The sequence below is a fragment of the Schistocerca americana genome, chromosome 3 (genome assembly GCF_021461395.2).
Source record: "Schistocerca americana isolate TAMUIC-IGC-003095 chromosome 3, iqSchAmer2.1, whole genome shotgun sequence".
NCBI classification, from domain to species: domain Eukaryota; kingdom Metazoa; phylum Arthropoda; class Insecta; order Orthoptera; family Acrididae; genus Schistocerca; species Schistocerca americana.
Genome location: NC_060121.1, coordinates 904,261,354 through 904,273,193, shown reverse-complemented (window position 1 = coordinate 904,273,193; position 11,840 = coordinate 904,261,354).

Genomic DNA, 11,840 nt, shown 5'->3' with positions numbered 1-11,840 from the left:
TTATCCAAAAACCTTCTTCAACTATAGAATTAGCGTCATATGTTTACTAACAAGTTTTCGTCTCCATAATAAAGTATTCCAGATAATTTCTCTAATATTCACAAATATCGATTCTGCTTCTCTAAAAACTCAGGTGCTTGTTACTATGCCTCAAACAAGAGTGCCCCAAACAAAAAACAACAAAAAAAATCCGCGATAGCATATTCGTATCTTCTACAGTTGAGTTCCAATCACCTTTTTCTGCTTTATAGGAGCTAAAATGGGAGACTTCAAAAGACAAAAATCATCATTTTTGGTCAACCGTAGAAGATAAACTTATGTTCTCGCGGACTTTCATTTAGATCTTTTTGAACTCTACAATCTCGTACTACGTAACTTGATGTAACTCTTACGTATTACGTAGCTGTATCAAGAGAGCGCACTGGCGGAAAACATTTTTAGTTCCTATATCTGATGAAATTTAAACGGCTGAACAGACTTTCAATGAACATAGCTAAGAACCACCCCTATTCGAAAAGATTTCAAATATAAAAATTGCATTCAAATCGGATCTTTCGGGGAGCTGCGATGCCACAGACAGATACACAGATACACACATTAAACTTACAAAATCCCTCTGTTTTCGTCGGGGGTTAAAATTGAAGGTAAAACATACTCAGTTTCGGTTCCCAGCGTAGTCCACCTCCCTGATGCCGAAAAATGCTGATCTTGATGAAACTACAGAATTATAAAGCCGTATAATTTCATGAAAGGCGAATTTACTGCCACTTTTTATTGTGTATGTGCTAGTCAGTTGTATGAAATCGGCGCAGAAATATGTCTCAACATGGAGACGTGACAAAAGACGTGACAAAGCGATGGGAATGGAAAATTGGAAATTTTTGGGAAGGTCTTACGGGACCAAACTGCTGAGGTCATCGGTCCCTAAGTTTACGCACTACTTGACCTAACTTTAACTTACGCTAAGGACCACACACACACACACACACACACACACACACACACACACACACACACACACACATGCCCGAAGGAGGACTCGAACCTCCGACGAGGGGAGCCGCCGATGGTAATGAGTTGTCGTATTTTAACGTGGCCATGACTACACTATGAGTGAAACTGCCCAATTTGCTGGTGGATCAACGCGCACTGTCTACGACGAATGGTGTCTGCAAGGAATGGAGTATCACTCGCAGCCATGTAACGCGGTCCAAGATAATAACAGTGTAAGGATCCTAGCTGACAGGTGCCACAGACGAACGTCACGCAGCGTCAGTAGCAATCAGTTTCACTCTGTTGCTGTTTATGATTGAAGGTCTAGCTTAGCGAGTAATGTGAAGGGAAATGGACATGGGGAGTCGAACACCTCACGAAAGGCCATTGTTCACGGTGTCACATGTAGCTTCATGCCTTCACAGTGGTCTGACGAATAACAGAACTAGGCAGTTTCTGACTGGGGGAATGGATTGTGATCTGGTACGTAGCGATTTTGCCTCTTATCAGCTGACGCAAGGTGTCAAGTGCACCAACGACCCACTGAGCCGCTTACCATGCAGTGTGCAGAGGTCGTAGTTCATGTCCATCGTGCAGTGATCAAAAATTGTTCAAATGGCTCTGAGCACTATGGGACTTAACTTCTAAGGCCATCAGTCCCCTAGAACATAGAACTACTTAAACCTAACTAAACCTAAGGACATCACACACATCCATGGCCAAGGCAGGATTCGAAGCTGCGACCGTAGTGGTCGCGCGGTTCCAGACTGTAGCGCCTAGAACAGCTCGGTCACCCCGGACGGCCGTGCAGTGTTCAGACTGAATTTTCACTTTGCAGTAGAGTGTGCGCAGAATGAAGACTTCCTGGGAAAGGAGAACTATGTGCAGGATCGGGACTGGAACTTGAGATGTTTGCCTAATGCGGACCAGTGCTCTACCGGCTGGGCTACTAGGCACGTCTCACACCTCCCCCTCACAGCTGTACTTCCGTCAGTACCTCATCTCCTACCTTCTAAATTTCACAGCTCTCCCGCATACATTGTGGCACTAGTAATCCAGAGAAGAAAGGATGTTGATTAAAAATGACTGTCACAGAATAGCTGTGCTGATTTGGTTTGGTGTTTTTCGTTGGGCCCGCTCATTCGTGAACATCAACCACGATGTCTATTTCAGCATTTCACTTTCTTCTACTTCTTCATGATTAGGTGCAATGCACATTCTGGTCTTCCCCAATGATGGAAACCGTGTTCAGTGGACTGCACACGTATGTTCATGGTCCGACAGACAGTGGGGCATCCTATGGTGACTGGACCTCCTACATCACCTGATCTCAATTCCATAGAAAATGTTTGGGACTATAGCAAACAGCGGGTGGCACGTAACAATCAACCTTCTAGCAGTTTGGTAGCTCCTCGGAATCTAATCGTCACTAAGTGGCTTCAGCTACATATAGCATACCTGAAAAAGGTTGTAGACTCTCTTCCTCGCCTAAATGAAGCCTTCATCAAAGCCAGAGGTTGTGTTACGAGGTATTAGCGTGATGTTTGCTGGGCTTGATGAATAACTTTCGAGCGTGCTTATTAAGAAAGTTTATTTTCTCAGAAAAGAAACTACAACTACCATCTCATCACTATTATCTCATCGCGTAGAAGCCTTCTGACGACGCCTTCTGTTAGGTGACTGTTGGCTCCGAGGCCAGCCGTTGTGGTCGAGCGGTTCTAGGCGCTTCAGTCTGGAACCGCGACTGCTACGGTCGCAGGTTCGAATCCTGTCTCGGGCATGAATGTGTGTGATGTCCTTAGGTTAGTTAGGTTTAAGTTGTTCAAATTTCTAGGGGACTGAGGACCTCAGACGTTAAATCCCATAGTGGTCAGAGCCATTTGAACCATTTTTTTTTGTTGGCTCCAAAGCCGCAGGTGTCGTGGATTTTTTGCATGTCGCGCTCCTGTTAGATGAGTGCGAAGACTACCACTATTGAGTGAGCTCTGAAACACACACACACACACACACACACACACACACACACACACACACCCGTTACTCCCTCACCTCACTCCCAGAAGTCCTTCACGCTCCTCATTTAATAGTGCTCTCGTTTTATGTGTGTCATGACAAGTATAACAGATCGCTACAGCGCATCTCGGCAAGCGATTTCGAATATTTCTCACTGAAAAAAAAAAAAAAAAAAGAAGGTAGACGGACTTATTAATCCATTTTATTTATAGCGCATTTTGTCTTTCGTCTACTGTGTTCATCACACCTAAGAGTATACGTTCGTGGCAAATATGGTAACCCATTTGGGCACGTCTGACGAAGATGCCGTAAGAAATGTCGATTCTCTCCGTAGATTTCACTGATAATCGCGTTCATGTTGACTTAGAATTTAGGTGAAAAATAGCATATTTCAGTGACGTATAAGGGGCGATCAAAAAGCTTCCGTTCTAAGGCTGTACATTCCAGAATCAGTATGCCATTCGCCGGCCGCGGTGGCCGTGCGGTTCTGGCGCTGCAGTCTGGAACCGCGGGACTGCTACGGTCGGAGGTTCGAATCCTGCCTCGGGCATGAGTGTGTGTGATGTCCTTAGGTTAGTTAGGTTTAAGTAGTTCTAAGTTCTAGGGGACTTATGACCTAAGATGTTGAGTCCCATAGTGCTCAGAGCCATTTGAGCCAAGTATGCCATTCAGACAAAATCGCCGTGGAATTCAGGCAGTCATCCCACCGACGCATGAGGTTGAAGATATCCGTTCGATAAAACACCGTGTCCTGCTGCGTGAAGAAGTCCGTAGCTGTCTGTTGCACATCCTCGTCAGACAGCAATAGTGGACCCGTCAACGCCTTTTGTAAGTGACCAAAGGCCTGATAATAGCATGTGGAGATGTCGGGACTATAGCGTGGGCGCTCGAGAGTCTCACGGTGGAGCTCGTGTAACTTCTGCGTTACGACAGTTGTGATGAGGAGACGTGCATTATGAGGCAGCAGCACCACCTGGCACAGCATTACACTATGCATGTTTTCGTCAGATATGCTGCTTCACACACATTCACCATTCTCCGATAGATGTCTACCGATGATTGTCCTTCGGAAGCTAAGAAAAAAAATAACACGTTGGTCCTGCGGGGACGTACACTCCTGGAAATTGAAATAAGAACACCGTGAATTCATTGTCCCAGGAAGGGGAAACTTTATTGACACATTCCTGGGGTCAGATACTTCACATGATCACATTGACAGAACCACAGGCACATAGACACAGGCAACAGAGCATGCACAATGTCGGCACTAGTACAGTGTATATCCACCTTTCGCAGCAATGCAGGCTGCTATTCTCCCATGGAGACGATCGTAGAGATGCTGGATGTAGTCCTGTGGAACGGCTTGCCATGCCATTTCCACCTGGCGCCTCAGATGGACCAGCGTTCGTGCTGGACGTGCAGACCGCGTGAGACGACGCTTCATCCAGTCCCAAACATGCTCAATGGGGGACAGATCTGGAGATCTTGCTGGGCAGGGTAGTTGACTTACACCTTCTAGAGCACGTTGGGTGGCACGGGATACATGCGGACGTGCATTGTCCTGTTGGAACAGCAAGTTCCCTTGCCGGTCTAGGAATGGTAGAACAATGGGTTCGATGACGGTTTGGATGTACTGTGCACTATTTAGCGTCCCCTCGACGATCACCAGTGGTGTACGGCCAGTGTAGGAGATCGCTCCCCACACCATGATGCCGGGTGTTGGCCCTGCGTGCCTCGGTCGTATACAGTCCTGATTGTGGCGCTCACTTGCACGGCGCCAAACACGCATACGACCATCATTGGCACCAAGGCAGAAGCGACTCTCATCGCTGAAGAAGACACGTCTCCATTCGTCCCTCCATTCACGCCTGTCGCGACACCACTGGAGGCGGGCTGCATGATGTTGGGGCGTGAGCGAAAGACGGCCTAACGGTGTGCGGGACCGTAGCCCAGCTTCATGGAGACGGTTGCGAATGGTCCTCGCCGATACCCCAGGAGCAACAGTGTCCCTAATTTGCTGGGAAGTGGCGGTGCGGTCCCCTACGGCACTGCGTAGGATCCTACGGTCTTGGCGTGCATCCGTGCGTCGCTGCGGTCCGGTCCCAGGTCGACGGGTACGTGCACCTTCCGCCGACCACTGGCGACAACATCGATGTACTGTGGAGACCTCACGCCCCACGTGTTGAGCAATTCGGCGGTACGTCCACCCGGCCTCCCGCATGCCCACTATACGCCCTCGCTCAAAGTCCGTCAACTGCACATACGGTTCACGTCCACGCTGTCGCGGCATGCTACCAGTGTTAAAGACTGCGATGGAGCTCCGTATGCCACGGCAAACTGGCTGACACTGAAGGCGGCAGTGCACAAATGCTGCGCAGCTAGCGCCATTCGACGGCCAACACCGCGGTTCCTGGTGTGTCCGCTGTGCCGTGCGTGTGATCATTGCTTGTACAGCCCCCTCGCAGTGTCCGGAGCAAGTATGGTGGGTCTGACACACCGGTGTCAATGTGTTCTTTTTTCCATTTCCAGGAGTGTATTTTGTAATAACACCATAGTTCACGTTTCCGCTTTCACCGTATGCACGTCGGAAAGACACGAATGTCCCATTACTCCCTTGCCTACATGTCGGTGCTTATATACCCTCATCATATTTGCCTTACGCTGCATGTACACTGTAGGAACGCCCTCAAACTGAATCACCCCTTATAAAACAGTCGTAGAAAAAGGGAGGCAATTATTTACTGGACTCTTTAGCCAAAAATACTGAAAGATTTTCTTTTTCTCTTTGGAAGCTGAAAAGAAACAATAATTTAACACGTGCGTCAGCGTATAGAACGGATTGCAAGGCCACGCACGAAATAAATGCGGCTATTACGCCACCTGCAGAGTGTAATTGCATTTGGGTTTGTATTGCGGAGCTCAATTAATTTTAAACTCTCTCATTTGGAGAATAAAGCTTCACTGTTTCACTGTTTGTTGCCGCAACTCTCGCTTTTTAGAGCAGCGCACGAAAACAAAGTGGTAATAATGAGAATTCTCCATTATGTCTCTTAAACGCATCTCGTTACGAATAAGTGATACTGTTTTATCCCGAGGTTCATTTCATAATGCCTGCGAATCTGCCCCTCACATGGCGCAATAAACATAAAATGTCACAAGATTTAAACTTTTCACAGGAAATTCTCTGCTTTTATTTTTAATCCTCTTGCATTTTAAGGTACAGCAAATCTGGCTAACTTCGCAAATATGTGAAATGTATCTTTCTTTTTAAATTATGATCGAGGTAATGACAGCTACGAATTGGTGAACAGCAGGAACATCGGTTTTATTTTCTTACGGAGACACATTAATTGAGCTTTCATACACCTGTATGTTAGTATCATTAGTCTTTAGGTGATCGTCGGTCACTCCTCCCACAATCGAAATTATACTTGGTAGGACCAGTCTTGTCACTTCCATAATGGAGCCACCCAAATCGACATTGTCAGCTGTGACATTCGGATACCGTTTTAATTTATTGATATCTTTGCTGCAAGTTAGAGTACTTTCTCTATGAAGCAACTGAAGTGTGCTGATTTCTTGAGATGTAAAATTACTTAGATATTATTTAATGATAAAAAAAGCATGTCATGAATGTCGAAGACACAGTTTGTTCTTTTTAGATTTCTGAAATGCCTGGGCTAGCAGGCCAGAGCGGGTTGTGGAACGGGGCCAAAACGACTTCCTGTCAGTTGCACTCAACATATAAACTTTATTATCAACACACAATATTACAACAAGAATGCAAAACACTCAAAACTTTAATCGACCTCCTTGATTAACCTTAGATCGCCTGAAGCTCACATTTAAAATAGAAGACACAAGGCCTAAGCAAAAATTGAAATTTAGGGTACTTCTGGAGGTTTCACCCAAGAATATTTTCTAAATCTTCAATCTAATCAACTGAAGGCCTTAGTAATTTAATTTTAATTGAACTTGACTCGAGGTCGCAATTAAGCAATAAGAAGAGTTTCAATCAACAGGCAGAAGGCCTTATCTGAAAAGATTGAATGCAAAATTCGGCTGAAGGCCCATACAAAGGCATCACAATCTTATGCCTTAAGGGCAAGAAAAGAGCATTAATTTAAGAGATATTAAACTCGGCTGAAGGCCACACATCAACACAATAATTTAACGGCTTAAGGCCTTAAAGATTTGATGTAAAATTCGGCTAAAAGCCCCATATAAGGGATAAGAATCGTATGACTAAAGAGCAAGAGAGGAACATTAATTAAGTATATATAAAAACTCTGCTTAAGGACACACTTAACCAAATAACTAAAACTCAAACAGGGAAGTTACTGTGCAACAGACACGGAACAGCACCCAGAAGTTTCCAAGGGTCGGCCTGGGATTGTAACGCTAACGCCCATTTAGGTGAGACAGGCAGCCTGTCCAACGACTTCTTAATCTGGAGGCAACCCAACCGGCAGACAGCCGACCGACCGATCAACCAAATCGGTTCCGCTCCACGCAACCAGCAAAACGACCACAAGATTTCAATACAACGACACACAGAACATTGGCGCCCACGACTAACAACACCTCAGCTGTCTAACTACACGCAGCGCTGGACAGCAACCACGCGACGAGGAAAATACACTGCCTGAAATTACATCAACGACCAGGGCAGGTAACCGGAACGTCAACGGCCACAAGGCAGAAGCTACCGCTGGTGAACTTCAGTAACAGGGCATAAATTAAGTTAAATTCCACAGGAAGACAGCTGGAATCTTAGCCATCTTAAATACACACACTTTGTTGCTCGCCGGAATGTCCCAAAAGTGACAACCAGGATCAAACGAAGAAATGTAAACAGTTGAGGCACGATAGTAAGTTAAGTGAAGACTCAACCTTCATGTACAAGATCGGTGGGCGACGAACTTCGTAGCACTCGCAAGCAGCACCTCACACTCCAACCGCGCATGCACGCTGCCAGCGGCTCCAGCGCGACCCCGCGCGATGGGAGTTTTGCTTGCTGCTCCACGCCAAACGGAAGTTAGTGACGCTAGTAAATGGAATAAGGAAACGAGGTGGCACTACCGTAATAGAAGATGACAAACAATTAATGTGATGAGCAGGAGCCGTGCACGGCTCAATTTCCATCCTTCAATTTTTCTTACGTAAGGGACTCATCCTTCTGCAGCTGGAAACTACAAACTGTTACTGGTGGAACTATTTGGAGACAGTATAAAACCAACAGGATTTTCTGGGATTCAGGTTCGGAACGATATTTTACACTCGGCCATTCGTCTTGCTTAATCATTAGAAATAGGCTGTGTTGTAGCATTCTCATCGAAATCTACATGAGTCGTAGATGAAGATCAGACATTGTCCCTTTCATTAGGCTTCCACTGATTCTAAGATCATTGGTTGCTTTTTTTGTCATCAGTCTTCTGCCTGGTTTGATGCGGCCAGCCACAAACTCCTATCCTGTGTCAATGGCTTCGTCTCAGAGTAGCACTGGCAACCTACGTTCTCAGTTATTTGCTGGATGGGGATTTCAGTCTCTGTCTTCCTCTACAGTTTTTACCCTCTACATCTGCCTCTAGTACCACGGAAGTTATTCCTCATGTCTTAACAGATATCCGAACATCTCGTCTCTAATTTAACATTGGGCCCCTGTAAAATCGCAGTGCAGAATATCTTGAATCTCTCACACAGTGGCGAGTAACTGAGTTATTGGAGGGATTTATATCTTGGTCTGCCTAGGTAGCTGAGTGGTCAGCGTGGCTGGCAGACGAGCGGAGGCCATGGGTTCGGTTCCCTGTACTACCAGGGACTTTTCCTTTGCAGCAGGACTTGTACGTGAGACTAGCTGAGGAGCTGCGCGACCAGTTACTGGTGGTTGCAAGTTCAAGAAACCGCTGACGACCAGGAGACCGGTGCGCTGACTGCATGCCCCTCCATAACGCATCCGATGACGCTATTATCAGTGTTCCGACCATCCGACCAGGCAAAACTTCTTTCTTCCGGCCGAAACTGTGGGTTCGTTTACTATTCTGGAAGAAGGCTCATCAAACTAGAATGCATGCAATATTAGTTCATATTATTACACAAATGAATGAAAGATTTACTTAACTTGGACACACCTCTTTGCAATAGTAGTACTGGATAATTTACAACTTTCATGGACTAGAAGTCGATAGTTTACAACTGTCAAGGAATAGCAAAACATCACTTGATACATTAATTAACAAACTGTTCTCTTGAGGTACAATGTTCAACAACAACAACATTGCAAGTTTATATGAAATTTTTACTGGTTGGTCCTAGACGATGATATTGACTGCTGTGGCTGAGATCCCGCACTGGGCAGAACTCTTGCATGGCTCTGAGCACTATGGGACTTAACATCTGTGGTCATCAGTCCCCTAGAACTTAGAACTACTTAAACCTAACTAACCTAAGGACATCACACACATCCATGTCCGAGGCAGGATTCGAACCTGCGACCGTAGCAGTCGCGCGGTTCCGGACTGAGCGCCTTAACCGCTAGACCACCGCGGCCGGCAACTCTTGCATTCTCAGCACTATATTGACCTCAGTGTGAGGGTGCTCCTGTTCCTGCGAGGGAGGAGTGGTCTTTTGGAACGCCTTCTATACGTCATTGCAGATTGCAGCAAGCCCTCGCTAATGTTTGTGGAATCGATTCGCGTTGCCAGCTTTGGTGTGGCAATGTGATCTCTGTACGATATCAAAAACAGAGGATGACACGGCGGCCAATCGGTCCCGATTGGCCCGCTTAGGGCCAGAACGCGGAACTTTATTTACTTTTTTACATCTCGCCAGTTGTGTTGCGTTCCTTTGTGTTTGTATTCGTGCGGTTCAGTACATTCAGATACGTTTATGGGTTGATTGCTTCGCTCACTAAAATGAAATGCCGAATGAATTAGTCTTTAAAGACTCTGGTATCAAAAAAAATGGGAATATGTAGAAAGCTACAAGTAACGTGCGTTTCACTGGAACGTGCGTTATTGCAGATGAACTACACTCGGAACGACGCGCCACGAAGGAATTATCCGAATGGAGCGAAAATCGGTAGGTGTGACGTACATATACAGACAAAGAAATGATTGTAATTTCAGAAAAAATAGATAACTTTTTCAAGAGAAAGAGATTCACAAATCGAGCAAGTTAATAAGGCGTTGGTCCACTTTTGGCCGTAAAGGAAGAAGTTATTCGTATTGAGAGAGTTGTTGGAGGTCCTCTTGAGAGACATCGTGCCAAATTCTGTACAACTGGCGCATTAGATCGCTTAAGTCCTGAGCTGGTTGGACGCCCTTGCCCATAATCCTCCAAACGTTCTCGGTTTGAGAGAGATCTGTCGGCCTTGCTAGCCAACCACAAAAACCGGCTGTAGAAACTCTTGCCGTGTGCAGGCGGATATCATCTTACTGAAACATAAGCCAAGGATGGCTTGCAATGAAGGACAACAAAACGGGACGTAGAATATCGACTACGTACCGCTGTGCTATAAGGGTGTCACTAACCGTAATAAAAGGGGTCTTGCTACGAAAAGGCTTTGTGCTGGATGGGTTAAACAAAAGGTTTCGAACGCTTGGCATATTTTTTGATTTAACTAAAGCATCTGATTGTGTTGATCACAAAATATTGCTCCAGAAGTTGGACCATTACGGAATACGGGGAGTAGCTCACAATTGGTTCATCTCTTACTTTAGCAACAGGCAGCAAAAGGTCATTATTCACAATGTTGAAAACGGCTGTGATGTGGGGTCTGAGTGCGGTACTCCAAGTGAGGGGTGCCCCAGGGATCAGTGTTGGGACCACTCCTGTTCTTTATTTATATAAATGATATGTCCTCTAGTATTACGGGTAACTAAAATATTTCTGTTTGCTGATGACACTAGCTAGGTAGTAAAGGATGTTGTGGGCAACATTGGCTCGGTTTCAAATAGTGCAGTACATGACCTCAGTTCATGGCTTGTAGAAAATAAACTAAAGCTAAATCACAATAAGACTCAGTTTTTACAGTTTCTAACACACAATTAAACAAAACCTGACGTTTTAATTTCACAGAATGGGCGTATGATTAGTGAAACTGAACAGTTCAAATTTCCAGGTGTTCAGATAGATAGTAAGCTGTCGTGGAAAGCCCACGTACAGGATCTTGTTCAAAGACTTAACACTGCCATTTTTACTTTTCCAACAGTATCATGAGTGAGTGATCGTTCGACACGAAAATTAGTCTACTTTGCTTATTTTCATTCGCTATTCCCGTATGGTATTATATTTTCGGGTAAATCTTCTCATTCTAAATGGATATTTTTGGCTCAGAAACGGACGGTTCGGGCAATAAGTGGTGTTAGTTCACAAACCACTTTTCAACCTCTGTTCACGAGTCTGGGTATTTGACATTGGCCTCTCAGTAGGTATATTCCTTATTGTCGTTTCTTGTTACCAATATTAGTTTATTCCAAAGAATAAGCAGCCTTCACTCGGTTAATACTCGGTAGAAATCAAACCTGCATTTGAATCGGACTTCCTTAACTCTTGCGCAAAAAGGTGTCCAGTATACTGCTGCATCCATTTTCAATAAGCTGCCACTCGAATTCGTAAGTCTTAGCAGTAATCCACGCGCTTTCAAATCGAAACTGAAGAGTTTCCTCATGGGTCACTCCTATTCTGTCGAGGAGTTTCTTGAAAATTTAAGCTGATTTTTATTGTATTGCTGATAGCGTTTACTTAAACGTAACTTAAACATAACTTAAACATAACATTGACTTTTTTAAGGTTCATGAACATTTATTTTTACCTGTTAGCACGTTTATGTT